Source organism: Crocuta crocuta, unplaced genomic scaffold (genome assembly GCF_008692635.1).
Source record: "Crocuta crocuta isolate KB4526 unplaced genomic scaffold, BGI_CrCroc_1.0 scaffold448, whole genome shotgun sequence".
Taxonomy (NCBI): Eukaryota; Metazoa; Chordata; class Mammalia; order Carnivora; family Hyaenidae; genus Crocuta; species Crocuta crocuta.
Window position 1 is genome coordinate 3129337 of NW_027532411.1, and position 19429 is coordinate 3148765.

At 37.8% G+C, this 19429-nt stretch overlaps 1 protein-coding gene across 3 annotated transcripts in view; it reads right to left on the minus strand.

Annotated features, from left to right (window-relative positions):
• Positions 1-19429, minus strand: part of SAMD12 (sterile alpha motif domain containing 12) — a 383850-nt gene that overhangs the window by 234619 nt on the left and 129802 nt on the right. The window lies entirely within an intron of this gene.

Sequence of the window (19429 nt, forward strand, 5' to 3'; positions counted from 1 at the left end):
TTCATTAGCTAGGACTTCCAGTATGATGTCAAAAGACAGTGGCAAGAAAGATATCCTGGTTTTGTTTCTCATCTTAGTGTGAAAGCTTTGAGTTTCTCACTATTAAATGTAAAGGTTTTTGTAGATATTCTTGATCAAGTTGAGAATGTTTCCCTGTTTTGAAAGTTTACTGAGAAGTTTTATCATGCACGGGTACTGAATTTTGTCAAATGCTTTTTCTATATCTATTGATATGATCATGCGACTTTTCTTATTTAGCCTGTTGGTGTGGATTACAGAAATTGGGTTTTCAAATATTGAACCAGCCTTACACACATGAGATAAATCCAATTTGGTCATGGTATATAATTATTTTTTACATTGTTCAATTCAATTTAATAATAGTTTGTCAGGATTTTTGCATCTACGTTTGTGAGCAGTATCGGTCCATAGTTTTTTTAATTTTTAATGTTTGCTTATTTTGAGAGAGAGAAAGAGTACTTGCATGTGAGCAGGTGAGGGTCAGAGAGAGAGGGAGAGAGAATCCCAAGCAGACTATGCGCTAAGAGCGTGGAGCCTGATGAGGGACTCAATCTCACGAAGTTGACATGAGCCAATAGCAAGAGTCAGAAGCTTAGCTGACTGAACCGCCCAGGCACCCCTGTCTTTATTGTAATTTTCTTTTGTAATGTCTTCCTCAGTCTTGTTAATAGGGTAATGCTTGCCTCATAAAATGAGTTAGGAAGTGTTCCCTCAACTTTTATCCTCTAAAAGAGTGTGTAGAGAATTGGTATAATTTCTTTCTTAAATGTTTGATAGAATTCACAGTGAAACCATCTAGGCCTGGTGCTTTGTTTTGGAAGGTTACTAATTATTCAATTTTTATGTAGATACATATAAGCCCATTCAGCTTATTTGTTCCTTATTGTATGGGTTTTGAGTTTTTGTAGATTGTGTCTTTTAAGGAGTTAGTCCATTTCATCTATGCCATCAAATTTATGGGAAGTGAATTATTCATAGTAGTCCTTTATTGTCCTACTCATGTCCAGGATATTGGTAGTGATGACTCTGCTTTCATTTTTGATATTAGTAATCTGTGTCTTTTTTTTTTTCTTTGCCTGGTTAGAGAGGCTTCTAAATTTTATTGATTTTTTAAATGAACCAGTATTTAGTTTCATTGATTTTATCTATTGATTCCTGTTTTCAAGTTAGTTGATTGCTCACTAATTTTTATTTATTTTTTTGTGGATTTAATTTTATCTTCTTTTCCTAGTTTCCTAACATGGAAGTTTAGATGATTGATTTTAGACTCTTATTTTCTAATTTATGCACATTTAATGTTATCATTTTTCCTTGAACGATTTTCATTTCATACTATAAATTTTGATAGATTCTGATATTTTCATTTTCATTTAGTTCAAACATACAAGATTTCATTTCTGACCCATGTGTTATTTAGAAGTGTCATCTACTGTCCAAATATTTTGATTTTCCAGATGTTATTATTTCTGATTACATTTAAATTTAATTCTTTTAATTCTATGGTGGCCTAAAAAATTACTGTATGATATCTGTTCTAATTTTTTTTAATTTTTTAATGTTTTTTTTATATATTTCTAGGAGAGAGAGAGAGACAGCGTGAGCAGGGGAGGGTCAGAGAGAGAGGGGAAGACAGAATTGGAAGCAGGCTCCAGGCTCTGAGCTGGCTGTCAGCATAGAGCCTGACGCGGGGCTTGAACCCACGCACCATGAGATCATGACCTAAGCGAAAGTCGGACGCTTAACTGACTAAGCCACCTAGGCGCCCCTGTTCTAATTTTCTTAAGGTGTGTTTTATGGCCCAGAATATGGTCTATTGGTAAATGTTCTACGTGAGCTTGAGAAGAGTGTATGTATTCTGCTGTTCTTGAATGAAATATCTATAGATTTTATTATATACAATTAATTGATGGTAGAGTTCAACTCTATCCTTCTTGATTTACTGTCTTCTTAATCTGTCCATTTCCGTAGACAAGTCTTGAAGTCTTCAACTATAAAAGTGGATTCAATCCATTTCTCCTTGCAGTTCTTTCAGTTCTTCCTTATATGTTCTGATACTCTGTTGTCAGATGCCTATACATTTGGGATTATTACGTTTTCTTGGAAAACTAAGCCCCTTCCTGTTATATAATGCCCCTCTTTTACCCTGTTTGCTTTGAAAATGGCTCTGAAATTATCATATGTTCTCCTGCTTTCTTTTGATTAGTGTCATCGTGATTTATCTTTCTCTATTTACTTTTAATCTGCGTGTCTTTATAAATAATGTGGGTTTCTTGTGAACAACATATAGTATGGTCTCATTTATTGATTCACTCTGAGAATCTGTCTTTTAATTGAGGCATTTAGACCACTGACATACAAAGTGATTATTGATATAGCGGGATTAATATATACCGTATTTGTTACTGTTTTCTATTTGCTGCCCTTGTTACTTGTTACTTTCTATTTGCTGCCCTTGTTACTATTTGTCTTCTATTTCTTCTTTTTGGTACACTTAAAAATTTTTTCCTTTTTTTAATTTAAATTTTAGTTAACATAAAGTGCAATATTAGTTTTGGGAGTGGAATTCAGTGATTTGTCATTTACATACAACACCCAGTATTCTTCACAAGTGCCCTCCTTGATACCCATCACTCATCTAACCCATCTTTCCACCTACCTCCCTCCATCAACCCATAGTTTGTTCTCTGTCATTAGAGGTCTCTTGTGGTTCCTTTCCCTCTCTTCTCACCCCTGCTTCCCATAGGTTCACTTATTTCATTTCTTAAATTACACATAAGTGAAATTATATGGTATTTGTCTCTGATTGGCTTATCCTACTTCCCATAATACATTCTAGCTCCACTTCACTGCAAATAGCAAGATTTCATTCTTGTTGATGACTAATATTCCAGTATATACACTCAGAATATACTGGAATATTACTCAGTGTGTATATGTGTGTGTGTGTGCGTATGTATACACACACACACACACACGCGCACACACACGGACCACATTTTCTTTATCTGTTCATCAGTTGATTAGTTGATGGACATTTGGGCTCTTTCCACAATCTGGCTTATTGTTGATAATGCTGCTATGAACACTGGGGTGCATGTACCCCTACTCCTTTGAATCTGTATTTTTGTATCCTTTGGATAAATACCTAATAGTGAAATTGCTGGGTCATAGGGTAGGTCTTTTTGTAGTTTCTGGAGGACCTCCATATCATTCTCCAGAGTGGCTGCACCAGTTTGCATTCTCACCAACAGTTCAAGAGCATTCCCCTTTCTCCACACCCTCACCAACACTTGTTATTTCTTGTATTAATTTTAATTTTTAAATGATTATTCATTTTCATGAGAAATACAGAACACAAGCAGGGGAGAGGCAGAGACAGAGAGGGAGACACAGAATCTGAAATAGGCTCCAGGCTCTGAGCCAGCACAGAGCCTGATGTGGGACTCTAACTCTGGAATGGTGAGATCATGACCTGAGCTGAGCCCCTGGGTGCCCCTATTTTAACCTTCTGAAAGGTGTGAGGTGGCATCTCATAATGGTTTTTATTTGTATTCACTTATGTGATGATGAGTGATGTTGAGCATCTTTTCATGTACCTGTTAGCTATCTGGATGTCTTCTTTGGGAAAGTGTCTACTCATGTCTTCTGCCCATTTCTTAACTGGGGTAGGGTTTTTGGGTGTTGAGTATGATAAATTCTTTATAGAGTTTGGATACTATAGCCCTTTATCTGATATATCATTTGCAAATATCTTCTCCCATTCTGTAGGCTGCCTATTTTGTTGATTGTTTTCTTCATTGTGCAAAAGCTTTCTTATCTTGATGAAGTCCCAATAGTTCATGTTTGCTTTTGTTTCCCTTGTCTTTGGCAATGAGTCTAGGAAGAAGTTGTTCTGGGCAATGCCAAAGAGGTTTATGCTTGTGTTCTCCTCTAGGATTTTAATAGTTTCCTGTCTCCACATTTAGATCTTTCATCCAGTTTGAATTTATTTTTGTGTATGGTGTAAAAAAGTGGTCCAGTTTCATTGTTCTGTATGTCACCGTCCAGTTTTTCGAACCCTATTTGTTGTTTTCCATTGGATATTTTTGCCTGCTTTGTTGAAGATGAGTTGTGGGCCCATTTCTGGGTTTTCTATTCTATTGATCTGAGTGTCTGTTTTTGTGCCACAACCATCCTGTCTTGATGACTACAACTTTGTAATACAGCTTGAAATCTGGAATCATGATGCCTCTAGTTCTGTTTCTCTTTTTCAGGATTGCTTTTGCTTTTTGGTGTCTTTTTTGGTTCCAAGAAAATTTTACGATTGTTTGTTCTAATTCTGTGAAAAATGCTGGTGGTATTTTGATAGGGAATGCATTAAATGTGTAGATTCCTTCAGGTAGTATAGACATTTTAACAAAGTTTGTTCATCCAATCTATGAGCATGGAATACTTTTCTATTTATTTGTGTCCTCTTCAATCTCTTTCATCAGTCTTCTGTTTTCAGAGTATAGATCTTTTACTTTTTTAGTTAGGTTTATTCCTAGGTGTCTTACTGTTTTTAGTGCAATTGCAAATGGGATTGATGCCTTGATTTCTTTTTCTGCTGCTTCATTATTGGCATATGGAAATGCAACAGATTTCTACACATGGATTTTATATCCTGCAACTTTGCTGAATTCATGTATTAAGTTCTAGAAAGTTTTTGGAGTCTTTCAGGTTTTCTACATAGACTATCATTTCATCTGCAAATAGTGAAAGTTTGACTTCTTCCTTGCTGATTTGGATATCTTTTATTTCTTTTTGTTGTCTGCTGAGGCTACTACTTCCAGTGCTATGTTAAACCATAATGGTGAGAGTGGACATCCTTGTCTTGTTCCTGACCATAGGGGAACAGCTCTCAGTTTTTCCCCACTGAGGATGATATTAGTTGTGGGTCTTTTGTATATGACCTTTATGATATTGAGCTATATTCCATCTATCCCTACTTTGAGATTTTTTTTAAAATCAAGTATGGATGCTGTATTTTGTCTAATGCTTTTTCTGCATCTATTAACGGGATCGTATGGTTATTATTTCTTTTATTAACATGGTATATAACATTGATTGGTTTGCAAATGTTGAACCAGCCCTGTGGCTCAGGAATAAATCCCACTTAATAATTCTTTGAATGTGTTGTTGAATCTGATTTGCTAATATCTCACTGAGAATTTTTGCATCCTTGTTCATCAGGGATATTGGCTTATAAGTCTCCTTTTTAGTGGGGTCTTTGGTTTTGGGATCAAGGTAATGTTGACTTTCTAGAATGGGTTTGGAAATTATCTATTTCTATTTTTTGAAAAAGTGTGAGAAGAATAGACATTAACTCTTCTTTAAATGTCTGGTAAGAATTTCCCTGGGAAGCCATCTGACCTAGGACTCTTGTTTGTTGGGAGACTTTTGATTACTAATTCAATTTCTTTGCTGGTTATGGGTCTGTTCAAAATTTCTATTTCTTTCCATTTTAGTTTTGATAGTTTGTGAGTTTCTAGTAATTTGTCCATTTCTTCCAGATTTCCCAGTTCATCGGCACATAAGTTTTCATAGTATTTTCTTACAATTGTTTGTATTTCTGGGGTGTTGTGATCTTGCCTCTTACATTTGTGATTTTACCTATTTGGGTCCTTTCTCTTTTCTTTTTGATAAATCTGGCTAGGGGTCTATCAATTTTGTTAATTATGTCAAAGAAGTAGCTCTTAATTTTGCTGATCTTTCCTGTTTTTTTGGGGGGGAGGGGTCTATATCATTTATTTCTGCTCTAACCTTTATTATTTCATTTCTTCTGCTGGCTTTAGGCTTTATTTGCTGTTCTTTTTCTAGCTTCTTTAGGCGTAAGCTTAGGTTGTGTTTGGGACCTTTCTTGCTTCTTGAGATAGGCCTGAATTGCAATATACTTCCCTCTCGGAACTCCTTTCGCTCATCCCTAAGGTTTTGAACTGTTGTGTTTTCATTTTCATTTGCTTCCAAGTATTTTTTAAATTTCTTCTTTAATTTTCTGGCTGACCCATTCATTCTTTAGTAGAATGTTCTATAACCTCCATATATCTCAGGGCTTTCCAAATTTTTTCTTGTGGTTGACTTCAAGATTCATAACATTGTGATCTGAAAATATGCATGGTATTATCTCGATTTTTTGTACCTTCTGAGGGCTGATTTGTGAGCCAGTATGTTATCTATTCCAAAGAATGTTCCATAGGCACTCAAGAAGAATGTGTATTCTACTGCTTTAGGATGAAATGTTTCAAATATACCTGTTAAGTCCATCTGATCCAGTGTGTCATTCAAAGCAATTGTTTCCTTATTGATTTTCTGCTTAGGTGATCTGTTCAATACTGTAAGTGTATCATTCTTGGTTTTAATTGAGCATTTTGCATAATTTTCTTTTCTCAACTATATTAGTGTATCAGCTATATTTCTTTTTTGAAAAAAAATTTTTAATGTTTTCTTTAGAGTTTGCAATAAACATTTATAACTAATCCAAGTCCATTTTCAAATAGTATAATCCTACTTCATAGGGAATGTAAGTACTTTATACTAACACAATAATCTTAATTCCTCCCTCCCCTCCCTTGTATCAATGCTGTCATTCACTTCACTTACACATAAGCATATATATGAATATGTATAATTATTGAGCACACTGTGGTCATTATTTTGAATGTATTTTTTTGAATTGACTAAGAATAATAAAAATTAGTTTTTCTTTTACCTTCACTTATTCCTTTCCTGCTATTTGTCTTTTTTTTATGTAGATAGGAGTTTCTTATCTATACCATTTTTCTCTGTAAAGAACTTCATTTAACATTTCCTATGAGGCAGGACTACTGGCAAGAAATCCTCTCAATTTTTGTTTGTATAAGGATGTCTTTCTTTTTCACTTTTGAAGGATAATTTTGCATGGTATAGAATTCTAGATTAGTGATTTTTTTCCCTCTCAACATTTTAAATATTTTATTGCACTCTCTTGTCTGCATGGTTTCTGAGACGCCAATGTAATTCTTATATTTGTTCCTCTACAGGTAAGATGTTCCCCGACACCCCAGTTTCTTCAAAGATTTTTTTTTACCTTTTTCTGTAGTTTGAATATGATACATGTAGGTATATATACTTATGGCATTTATCTTGCTTAGTGTTCACTGAGCTTCCTAGATCTGTGGTTCTCCCATTAATTTGGGGGAAATTCTTAGTCATTGTTTCAAGTATTTCTTCACGTTTTCCTCTTTCTTCTGGTATTATACATTCTGTTCCATCTTTTGTACTTGTCCCATAGTTCCTGGACATTTTCTGTCCCCCCCCCCCAAGTCTTTTCTTTCTGCTTTATTTTCACTTTTGGAGACTTCTACTGAGATATCCTCAAACACAGAGATCCTTTCCTCAGCTCTGTCTAGTCTACTAATAAGTGCATCAAAGGTATTCTTCATTTCTGTTAAAATGTTTTTTTTTTTTTAATCTAGCATTTCCTTTTGGTTCTTAGAATTTCCATCTATCTACTTACATTCCCCATCTGTTACTGTACATTGTCTACTTTATCCATTAAAGTTCTTGTCACATCAATTATATAAGGTTTTAAATTTCTGGTAATTCCAACATCCTGGCCATCCCTGAGTCTGATTCTGATGGTTTTTCAATCTTTATTGTAGTTTTTTCCCATGATAGCCAGATATGATGCACTGTGGAAAAGTAACTGTTAAAGATAGATCCTTAGTAATGTGATGTAAGGTGGGGGAGGAGGCATTCTAGAGTTCCCTAATCAGAGTTCAGTATTTTATTAAGTCTATGACTCTGCATCGTGAACTTTATACATGCTTCTCAGTGCCACACTCTCCTCCTTTAGGTACAACCTGATAGCTAGAATAGGCTCGAGTTAGGTACTTTTCCTATTCCAGGTCAGTTAGGCTCTCGTTAGTTTTTCATGAGGGCAGAACTTACTAAGAACAGAATACTCCCCTGTATTTCAAAATGGATCCTTTCCCCTCTTTCTGCCAGATACACAAGGGGGTTCATCTCTGATATTCACTGTGAGAGCCTCATAAAGCTCCAGAAGGTAAAATTCAAAAAAAGAATACCCCCCAATGGCCATGTCCTCCTGGAGTTTCTAAGAGTTACCCACACAGAGCCTCCAGCAATTCATCAATTACAGGTCATGTTTTTCCATCCTGGTACTGATTCCTATGGAGGTTTCTGTGCTGGTAAGATGTGGTTCTCTGTATTCACCTGTTGCTCTCTCCAATTTGGGGGACAGCGATTTGCTGTACAACCTCATTACTCTTGTGAATCTAAGAAGAGTTACTGATTTTTCAGCTTATTCAACTTTTTAGTATTAGGACTGAGTGGGAACTTCCAAGCTTCTCTTACTTAACCAGAAATCCTCCTTGCTCCTTGTGTCTTTTCCTGTCCCAATTGGATCCATAAGTGATGCAGCAATTTGCAAAGCCCAGGGGCAGTTATGTGCACCTGAATTTGAAAATAGTGAGGGTTCTTCCCTGCCTATTCATTCATTCATTCAAATATTTTTACTGGATACTTGTTCAATGCTTTGTATATGTGCGTGGCATACTGAAAACACAGAAGAGGGCTTCCCTTCATGGTATACTATATACTCATAGGTATAAGCCTGACAGACCAAGAGATTTAAATAGGTGAGACTGAATGACATTGTGAATGGGCACACACTCAGCTTAACTTTGCTCAAACGGAATTCCAGGGACCTAGGTTTGCACTTTGAGTTTTCTATTTAGTAGCTATTTAATTGTAAGCAGGTGACTTGATTTCTCTAAGTCTCTGCTTCTACAGTAAAGGAAAAGGAGATGATATATTTGTTTTATAGGTTTTCTATGATGATTTGATTAGAAAATAAACACTATGTTATTTAGTCCCTGGCACTAATGACAATTAATAAATGGTAGTCTCTCCTATTGTTTTATTATTACTTCAGCTGCTACTCCCATACAGCTACCAGTACTTGTTATTGAAGAAGTGTGGGTCAGGTGGTAATCAGGGTTGGAACACATTTTTAGATCTATTCATTGACAGCTACGTAATAGGCCACGTTAATTATTTTCCAGGGGCAGAATTTACCCAGACCCATAGGATGGTAAAAATGCAAATAAATGACTTGATGCTTTCCATCTTATGGTTCTTTTCCAGAAAACAGCATGAAAAGAAACATGCCATCACATCCTGGTCATTTCTAAGATCAGGCATGAAGCTGGCACTTATTATTTGTGAACAAAATCTCCGCCTTCTCTCTGGCCACAAATACCGAATTAATTGAACATGAATCACAGCTCCCAATCAGAACACACACACACCTAGGCCAAGAAAAGCATTTTCATTTGCTCAGTCTTTCTTCCAGTATGTCTTGTCTTTGGGTCTGTGTGGCTTCCGACCTTTCCCAGGGAGGATCGCTGGGGGCCGTTAACAGAAATGTGGATTTCACTGAGCAGTGCCTGCTCGGTTCATGAATGTTATTTGTGGAAATGAAATTCCATTTCCTATGGAAGTGCTGAACAAATCCCAAACCAGAAAAACTCTTCCGCTCAACAAGCATCATCCAGAATCTGTGGGAATGAATAATGACACTAAATGATACACCACAAATGCAGTTCCCCTTCTGAACTAAAACTGCATTTCTCCACAAATCATCACAGAAAATCCTAAGATTTTCATTTTTTCTATCTCCTGCTTATTCCTTTTTAATAAGCTCTCCTTTTCATTTTCATTTTTCCTTGAATTTACACAGGTTTTTAAATGAAAAAAAAAAAAGCTTCATTCTCCACCTTTGCATCACATTATTTTCCATTTCTATTCTGGCGCCTCGTTCTGAATGTTTAGCCATTTGGCATTCTCAGCAGGTGCAAAAAGAGACTGGAGGTTCAAAGGTATCTTCTGCATTTCTTGACCTCTTTGATTTGAAAGCACATTACCTTAATAATAAAAATATCTGGGTTACACATTTGATATACAGACCAGAGAGAATTGAGTGCAGGACATTTTTATGATCCTTTAAAGAAAAGCCCAGAAGAGGATTCCAAACTAATTTTCCACTGATTCTCTGTTCCTCTATTACATTATTTTTCTATACCTTTTATACATCAGTGAAGCCCTTCAGAGTCATTTGGGATTATTGATTATGAAGCAGCAGAAATCCTTCATACTCCAAGCAGGGCAATTCCAGCCCCTCTCTCTCAGCTACCCTTTCAATCATATTATTTCTACTCATCAAATGTATTTTATTCCATAATTCTTTTTAGAGTCAAACTAGTTTTCAAGTTACTATTACTCATTGAAAAGTGACCATATAAAAAGTTTAAAATCTGTAGATTTAATGTGCCCAATGCTTAATTTCATGCTCTGTTTGCCCCACTGTTCAAAACAAATGGTAGTTAAGTCCCTAACTGTGTGTGTGTGTGTGTGTGTGTGTGTGTGTGTTCAGCTCATGGCTCTAGTTTTTACAGTGCTAATATAGTGCTCTTTAAAAATAATCTGCTACATAGGAAAGGTGTCAAGTAATAATTTATTACTTATCACATTAGTTTTGCAGTTCCTATTTGCAAAGTGCTCTGATTTATATGGTTAACATATTCAGTGGCACTTCTATGTTTTTCTTTATTTTCTACCTTAAACAAGTCAAGTATACCCAGATGATGAAGGACTAGACAGAAGGGCAGCACTGAGAGCATGGAAATGTCTCTGCATATTGTAATTCAAATTATTTAAGAGCCATTTTAACGAAGCAAACAATTATTAATAACTATGGATGATTATTTTGTGTCAGGTGCATGCAAAGGTTTTTAAATCTACAGAATAAGTGGCCCCGGTCAACTCCCCCAAATTTAAAAGACAACGACTTAAATATGATGAATCTTTAATATCAGACAGAAGGCAAATGGTTAGACAGCTTTCTCTAGAGAATAGTCAGAAGAACCATTCATTAGTGAAATATTCGATCAAGTATCCACTACATGCAATGCACTTCGAGATGCACTGGTGAGAAAGAACAAAAAGACACCTGCCTGCACATGGCTTGTGTTCTAGCTTAAGAGACAGACACTAAACAAGTCAATAAACAGTGGCAAGTGCAATGAATAAAGCTGGATGAGGAGAGAGGTTGGGACCGGGACACCAGAGACAGAAACCATGAGGAGGGTCTTTCAGATATGGCAGGCACGTTTATTCCATATGACAGTTTGTAAGATAAAAACTCAGATACAAGTTGGAGGTATTTTATAAAAAAAAAATAATAATAACATATAAGAACCTCAGCATGAGAACATGAAAATTAAAACCTGTGTTACAACACTGATTTTATTGAAAAAATCTTCTACGTTTCAAAAGCATTTTCAGGTAATATCACTGTCTCCAATCTGCTCTGCATTCTTCTAGGACAATGCCCCTCCCAAGTGCACCATCTCCTTTTCTACTCTTCTTCCATTAGTTAGGATTTACATAATGACGCCGTTCAACAAGCACACACACCGTACTGTTTCATGGGCCAGGTATGAAACTCCACATTAACAATCAACAGCCCACCATTAAATGGAGTGAAGAGTCACTTATTCAACATTAGGCACTTACTATATGCTAGGCACTTTGCTATCTGCTGGGGACAGAAAGATGAAGATTAAAGGCTGAGGCCAAAGGTGTCAACAGAGAAGAACAAAGAGAAAGATAATTAGGTCAGAGTTTGTGGTAGAAGTGCAAGACAGGAAGATGCAGAGGATGATCTGAGCACCCCCAGGAAGGTACCCAGCCTGCTGCCTGCAGGAGTGAAGGTGATGTGGAGTTAGAGTCAACAAGGGGTATTCTTAGGACAGAGCCACATGAGGATATTAATGTGATGGAAAAAAGAAACCAGCCGACTGAGAAATTCTATTGATAAACATACAGGAGGATGGAAGAAAAGCTGGGCTAGACTACGGACGATGAAGCCACCAACACTGCGGCAGTGTTGTTCCCACATGTAGCAAGGATGCCTGCAGGTGCACACTTGGTGCTCAGTAGGATGCTGGTGAAGCAAGGGTGAAAGAGACCCATTGCTACGGACCACCTGGTATCCTCAACATAGCTTCCCAGCTCTGTCACTCTTCATTTCCTCAGAACTATTTCTCAGGCCATATAAACGCTTGCCCCTTTTATGGTCCTGTGCCCTTGCACCGAATGTTTTATCTTGCTAGCATGTCACTCCCACCATCTTTACCAGAATTCCTGCATGCCTTTCAAACCTCAAATCAAATAAAACCCCACTGGATGATGTTCCCCCATTTCCCCCTGCCTTATTCCCATTGTTCTTGGTAACATTCTCCAATGAGAGTCCCTTTCCTGATGAGGCTTTATTATCTAAATATCTGCTCCCACACAGAACCATGAGCATTTCCAGGGTACTGACAGTTCTATCCATCATTTCTAGCCTTCACAGCTTCAACACAAGGTCTGCCAGATAGTAGGTGTTGATTATATAAATGTTTCCTTTTATATAATTTATTATTCCAGCAGTCACTTAACAAAGGCTCAGATACTCAGAGACAGAAAATATTACACTATGGATGTCTTAATTTTAAAATATTATACATAGTAATTCAAGAACACATTCTCACTGTAACAATTCAAACTATACAGATGTATAATAAAGGAGTGTATACACTCTTCGTATTATTTTCCCAATTTATTCTTTCAGCAAAGGCAGAAATCATCATGAATTTGAGGTATAGCTCTGAACATTTTCTTTTTGATATACTTTACACATACATTTTACATGTATCTATGTAAAATAGGAAAACATAGTTTCCTATGGGCTCCACCCACTCCTCCATATGGGACAGTCCCATATGCATTGCTTTTCGACTTGTTTTTGCTTAATGGATTTAGAGGTATTTTCCACCCTAAAACATACAAAGTCACCTCATTTTCAACTATTGCACAGTGGTTACTAGTAAAAAAGATGGGCCAAGGGAAACCATGATTGAGTTTTCACTCAAGAAATATGCAAGCATGGAGAGGACTGATATTATCCAGTGGAAGTTTGCTCTTAGACTACTTTTGCCTTTTCAAAGATGTTTTTCTAGGAGTTAACAATGTTTAACCCCACTTCAGGGTCTCTATCCTGAAACAACACACACGCATATGTGTAAGAGCATATACCCAGGTGTGCAGTGCTGTGGGATTTGCAAAAGTGAAAACTTAACATCTATCAGGGTTTAAAAAACTGTGGAATGCCTCATTTTTTCTTTCAGTTTCAGGGCATAGGGGATTAAATGAACCCAACTTCACTCCAGCCGCATGTTTGTCCCTTCCTAAGGCTTTTTTATTTCAAGTCTCATTTTTAAAACTTTCAAAAACTGCAATTCAGGACTATGTGCACATCTGATAATGGGATTCCTTTAGAGACATTACTTATTTTCAGAGATTTTAATAGCCTTGTCTCACTTCTCTTCCTGCATGAATTGAAGGATATGGTTATTCTGGTAAACTTATACAAGGCTCTCCTTCATTCTGACACCAAACCTGAATTTGACAATCATTTTTGCTTTATTATTAATAATAGACATGTGCTGAATGTTAACTACAGTTAAGGGATTGTGAAGGTACAGTAGACACACCACTCCATTTCACATGTATCAGATACTGAGTGTGGCAGCCTTGTACTATTAAGAAGGAAGTGAGCAGAAAGTTTGTATGGTGTTTTTTCATCCGCCAGTCCATCCATCTATCTGCTGGCTAGATCAATGTAGTGAAAAGAAAGATCAAACAGAAACCTGCATGAAATCAAATAAGAAAGGAGAACAAAAAGAAACCAAATCTGACAACATGGCTGAAAATAAGGAAATGAGAAATGAAGACAATTTACAAAATCAAAAGCAGAGAGGTCTAACATCACTTGGAAATGCAACAGGCAATTTCTGGCTACCCACAGAGGCCAGAATAAAAGGTTAAGTCCTATAAGAGATAAATGACAAATAGAGGAAAGTGCTGAGTCCAAACAGAATTCATTTGGTATGGGGACTGTATGGCTCCTTTCCAAGCCAAGAAACTGGAACTTCACAGGTGGTGGACTAAGACTGGAACCCTGAACCTTGACAGACTCAGAGCAAGGCAGGCCTGGCTGTAGGTAACACAGGGAAGCCCAGGGAGGCGGAGGCCGCAGAGGCGCTGGGTGCATGGTGAGGTGCACTGGCTTAGGCAGGCTGCATGGTGAGGTGCAGTGCCTTAGGCAGGCTGCATTGGCAGGCCAGGAGGTCTGGAATCAAGGTAAAGATTTATCCAGGAGTCACAGAGAGTAATGGCACCTATGAATGGCAGTGTTCTGTGGGAAGGCGAGTAGGTAGTGAGTGGGCAGAAGGCAGCACTCCCACCCCCTGGCAAAGGCTCATGGAAAGAAGATGGACTATGGAAAGGTAGGTCAGGCACCAATGAGGGATTGAAGGACACACAGGAGAATCCAACCAAGAGAAACAAAACAGTCATCCTATTTATTACCAGGACCAGGTTACAACACGGGGCTGTGTCACTGCCACAAAGGGCAAGCCCAAAGAAACCCAAGTAGCAAGACCTGACCCCTGAGGATGGTTCCTCAAATTCCCTCTGATTAACAACCACTAATCATCCTACACCCTTGGCCTGGGGTAGAATCCTTAAATGTGGTCAGACGGCTTCAGCTGTGGGCATGAGAGGAATTCCAGGGCCAGGGGCCAGGCAAGTCATCATACTCAATTACCGGGTTTGGCAGGAGGAGGAGGGAAAAGTGTGGTTTTGGCAACACTGCTGGAATTATAAGGCCTTAATTAGATTACTGGATCAACCTCTGACTAGCGATGAATGTCCTTAGGGAGGTCGTTTAATCTCTCTCTGAGACTATGTCTGAGTTTCTACATCTAAAAAAATGAAAATATTTCAAAGGCAGCTCCAGGAGAACTCCTGAAGAGCAATAGTATTGCTAAAAGCATTAGGATTTCAGCTGACCCTTCAATCATATACTACCCTTCACCCTCTGGCATAAAATAAAATAAAATTAATTAAATAAAATAAATAAAATAAAATAAAATAAAATAATAAAAAAAAGCAAAGCTGGGAGAAGTCCCCTGAAATAACCATTGCAAAGAAATGCACTTGCTTTGTATTTATGATGTGTCACGGGGTTAACTTTGCTGAACCTAAACTGGTTGTGTTGTAAACTAGTATCATAGGACAGAACCATTCACCTTGAAGAAACCTGCAGATGAGAAACAGCAAGGACAAAGAGACTTTGTATCTCTACTGGCCCATGAATGTTGGCTCAGAACCACTATAGAGAACACTTTAGAGAAAATAAGTGGCTGGATAAAAAGGGTATGAGAGGTTGGCCATAGGTAGAACCAGGCAAAGAATCAGATTAAGTAGAAGGCTATTGATATTTGGGAAAATGGTAAGAATTTGGAGTCTAACCAGGGGAATGTTGACTATTTAGCTAAGAATAAAAGACTTCTCCCGAAAGTTGCCAAAGGCAAGTTCAGAAAGAACAAAGAAAGTCTTTTGAAAACACAGAAAAGAAAAAAAAAAAGTGCAGTAAAGAATACACATAAACAATTCTATTTGGTATAATTTTGGCTTCCTTATTCTGAGCTAAGACCATGCCTCTTAAAGACAGCCAGTGGGCTGCCCATCTAAGCTCTGGGGACAAGATCTGCAATGGTGTTATCTAAAAATAGAACTAATGTTAATCAATTTTGAATGGACATTCAAAAACTTATCCCACCATGAGAAATAGCTTGTAAACACCTCCAAGTCCTGTTGAGATAATGTGGAATTTCCCCAGGAAATAACAAACAGAATGTAATGGATGTTATGCTTTGCTATGTTGTCTTAACAGAATGGTTTGGTATTTATGGAGCTAAAGCAGAAGCCAAGTACATGATTTTCCAGGAGAGGGTTCCTCATATTGGCAGGGGACAAGGTTCCCTACATCTTTAGCAGCAACCCTGGATAAAAATTAGGATAACCTGGAGGGTTTTTTGTTTTTTGTTTTTGTTTTTGTTTTTTTAACCAGTCTGGAGCGCCTGGGTAGCTAGTTGGTTAAACATCCGACTTTGGCTCAGGTCATGATCTTGCAGTTCGTGGGTTTGAGTCCCACATCGGGCTCCGTGTTGACAGCTCAGAACGTGGAGCCTGCTTTGAATTCTATATCTCCCTCTCTCTCTCCCCCTCCCCTGCTTATGTTCTGTCTCTCTCTCATAAATAAACATTAAATTTTTTTTAAGTCTAAAAAGAGCAATGTCTGAGATCTACCCCAATCAAGTTAAATTTGAATCTATGAGGGGTGGGGAATGGGAGGGGGCAAACCTGGGAAGTAATTACTATATTTCATAGCCAGGGTTGAGAACTGACATATGCTTTCAGATGATGAGTGGAACTCATAAAACTTGATGGCTTTCTAATATGATTACTCAACTTCCTTTGCTCTGGTACCATGATTAATAAGCAACCTTTTTATGGTTATTTGACTTTCTAGGTTGACGATTTTTTATACGGACTTAAAAAGGGTGATCATCTGACCCATGGAACCTGCCTGCTTGCCAGTTATAGTTCTGATTTTAAATCAATAAAAGGGACTTATTTACTGTCTTGTTATTTTGAAAAGTCCTGCAGAATTTCCAGAATCTGTTTAACCAGACAGGAAGAAATTCACATGGCTTCAAATATATACAAAGCAGAAGATGAGATCTGGATCTCTCATGGCTGTCTCAGGTGCTGCCCTCAGGGCAGTTACGTAATAAATAGCTTCATCTCTGTGAAAGAACTTTGAAGGCAGTTATTGTATTTCAAAGGGAATAATTAATTTCCATTTTTTTATGATGGCAAAATAATTACATACAAACAAGATGTGAGGTATGCATTCTTGACTGTCTTGGTCTTCCACACCTAAAGTGACTAACAATCTGTTTGCCTGGAATCAAGGAGACTCCTGGAAGTGGGAATTTTCAGTTTAAAACTGAGACCATCCTGGGGGCAAGGGGGAGGGTGGGAAGGGAGGGAAGGGAATCCCTTAGGAGGGGAGGTATTTCCTAGAACTTAAGACTTTTGAAGTTAAATACAGGATGATGGGCTGGTCACCCCCAAGCACACCCCTAGTTTTCTAGGATGGATTTACTTTACAAAAGAGGATTCATGATTACTTAATGATAACTGAAGTGCAACAAGTAGACGGGAGGAGGAATTAATTTGAGATCACAAGACTTTTGGCTTTCTGAGCCCTGCCAGCATATAAGGATAAAGGGACAGCGTGACACCATGCTGGTTCAGTGCAAGACTGAGTCCTGCTACAAGGCACCACCTCGTTCTCCTTTAGTAATCCCACTCCCTGAAAACCCCAGCTCTTACAGTACAGGATGAACATTGTATACATGTGAAAATCAGTGAACATACATTAAAAATGTTCTCCGTCTCACATTGCTATTTTTCAACACTTGAGAAACCAGCAAATACTCCATTGTATAGCTTGGAGGTAAGACCTAACACAGTGTTTCTACAGATGAAAAAAGGGGCGCTTGGTTGGCTCAGTCTGTTGAGCAACTGACTTTGGCTCAGGTCATGATCTCATGGTTCATGAGTTTGAGTCTCACATTGGGCTCTCTGCTGACAGCTCAGAGCCTGGAGCCTGCTTTGGATTCTGTGTCTCCATCTCTCACTGTCCCTCCAGTTTGTGCGTGCTCTCTCTCTCTCTCTCAAAATTAAATACATGTTAAAAAACATTTGTAAAAAAAAAAAAAGAAGAAAAAAGAGAAAAAGATTGAAAACAGTCACAGTTCAGGTACTGGCAATGTGAAAAGAGTAAATAGGAGTCTCAACACAGGTCTGAGAGCTTGGAGAGTAAGGGGAGATCTTGGATCAAGGCAGGTAGCTGGTCCCAGAATTAAAGCCAAGATGACCTTGAAGCCATGTGGCCTCAGCTGACATTTCCTGAAGACATTACAAAAACCATATAATTTAATCAGAGCCCTTTGAAATAAATCTATCGTCTTCATTTTAAATATGATAAAACTGAAGCAATATGGATTTATATTCACCCTTATATTTCTAGCCCATGGTAGACACCCAGCACATCACACAAAATATTAACCATACACACAAAATTGCAGTGTGGGAAGCGCAAATACTTTAATAGACAATTTAATAAAAATCTTTTGCTTTTTTTTCTTTTTTACATATTCTGCAAAATGGCTGACATCTATTTAAGCAGGCCTGTAACTGACCATCCTTTACAAATTACTTAAAGATAAGAAGGGAGAAGGATCCAGATTAATATTATTAACCCAACACTCAAGCAAAGTGAAACTACAAATGATGTGTTCTGGCTAATAGTAATAGAATGAAAAAAAAGAATGGAATGTGTGTGTCAGGAAGGAAAATTAAACTGAAAATTAGATTCCCTGCCCACAAATTTTGACAAAACTTAGAGGAAATTAATCAACCACTTTACACTTGCTTTGCTGATCACAGAAGGGCTCTGACTCCACTTGACATAAGCAAATAAAGATGGTAACACTTGACATGTAATTCTTGGTTCACTTAATTGGATTGCTTCACAAACCATTTTCGGTAATCAATGATTCCTAGGAGGAATCACAAAAGAAGGTACCAGTCTGCTGGGAACAGAAAATGACAGCACTGCATTTTCTTGAATCATCTAGTCAGAGACAATGGGCCAGTCATCAAATGCTTCTGTCCCCTGTCTATACTTCTTTGTCCACATGGCTACTTCTGGGCCCCTTTGAAAGCTTATAAACAATTATAGCCTATGGATGCTACAATCAGACTGCCTGGGCTCACATCACCACTCAACAGCTACATGACCCCAGAGCACATCTCTTAGCATGTCTCGCTCCCTGACTGTAAAGTGTGGACACCTGTATACCTACCTTACAGGACTGCCGAAGGATTAAGTGGTATAATCCATGTAGAGTGCTTGGAGTTAGGTCTACTCCATGGAAAAACTTACATGAAGGTTTATCACTATTTTCATTATTGTCTTTGTTGTTCTGTTATTTCAAAAGCTGCGCTACCTCTACTAAGTTAGGATCTCTGATCCAGGTTCAGTTAGAAGAGTGGGAGAGCCATCAGTGTGGCCCCCTCCAGAAGGGAATGTGGTGGGGATCTTTGTATCAATGTAGAGAGTAGATGTTGTCAAGACATCTAGGCTGCAGCCACTTGCCTTAGAGGCTTCTTGGACATTCAATGCAAGATAGCTTTGGGCTCAAGAGTTCCTAAGCAGCTTGTCATAGACCAGACATTCTAGTGGGTAAGGATCTGTTTGAGAACAACCTAATCTGCATTTTTGTCTCAGATCACAATTCATGGGGCAGGATTTGATCTATTAATGACCTGGATAAATCCATTTATGACAGTGTTGCTTTGTAGT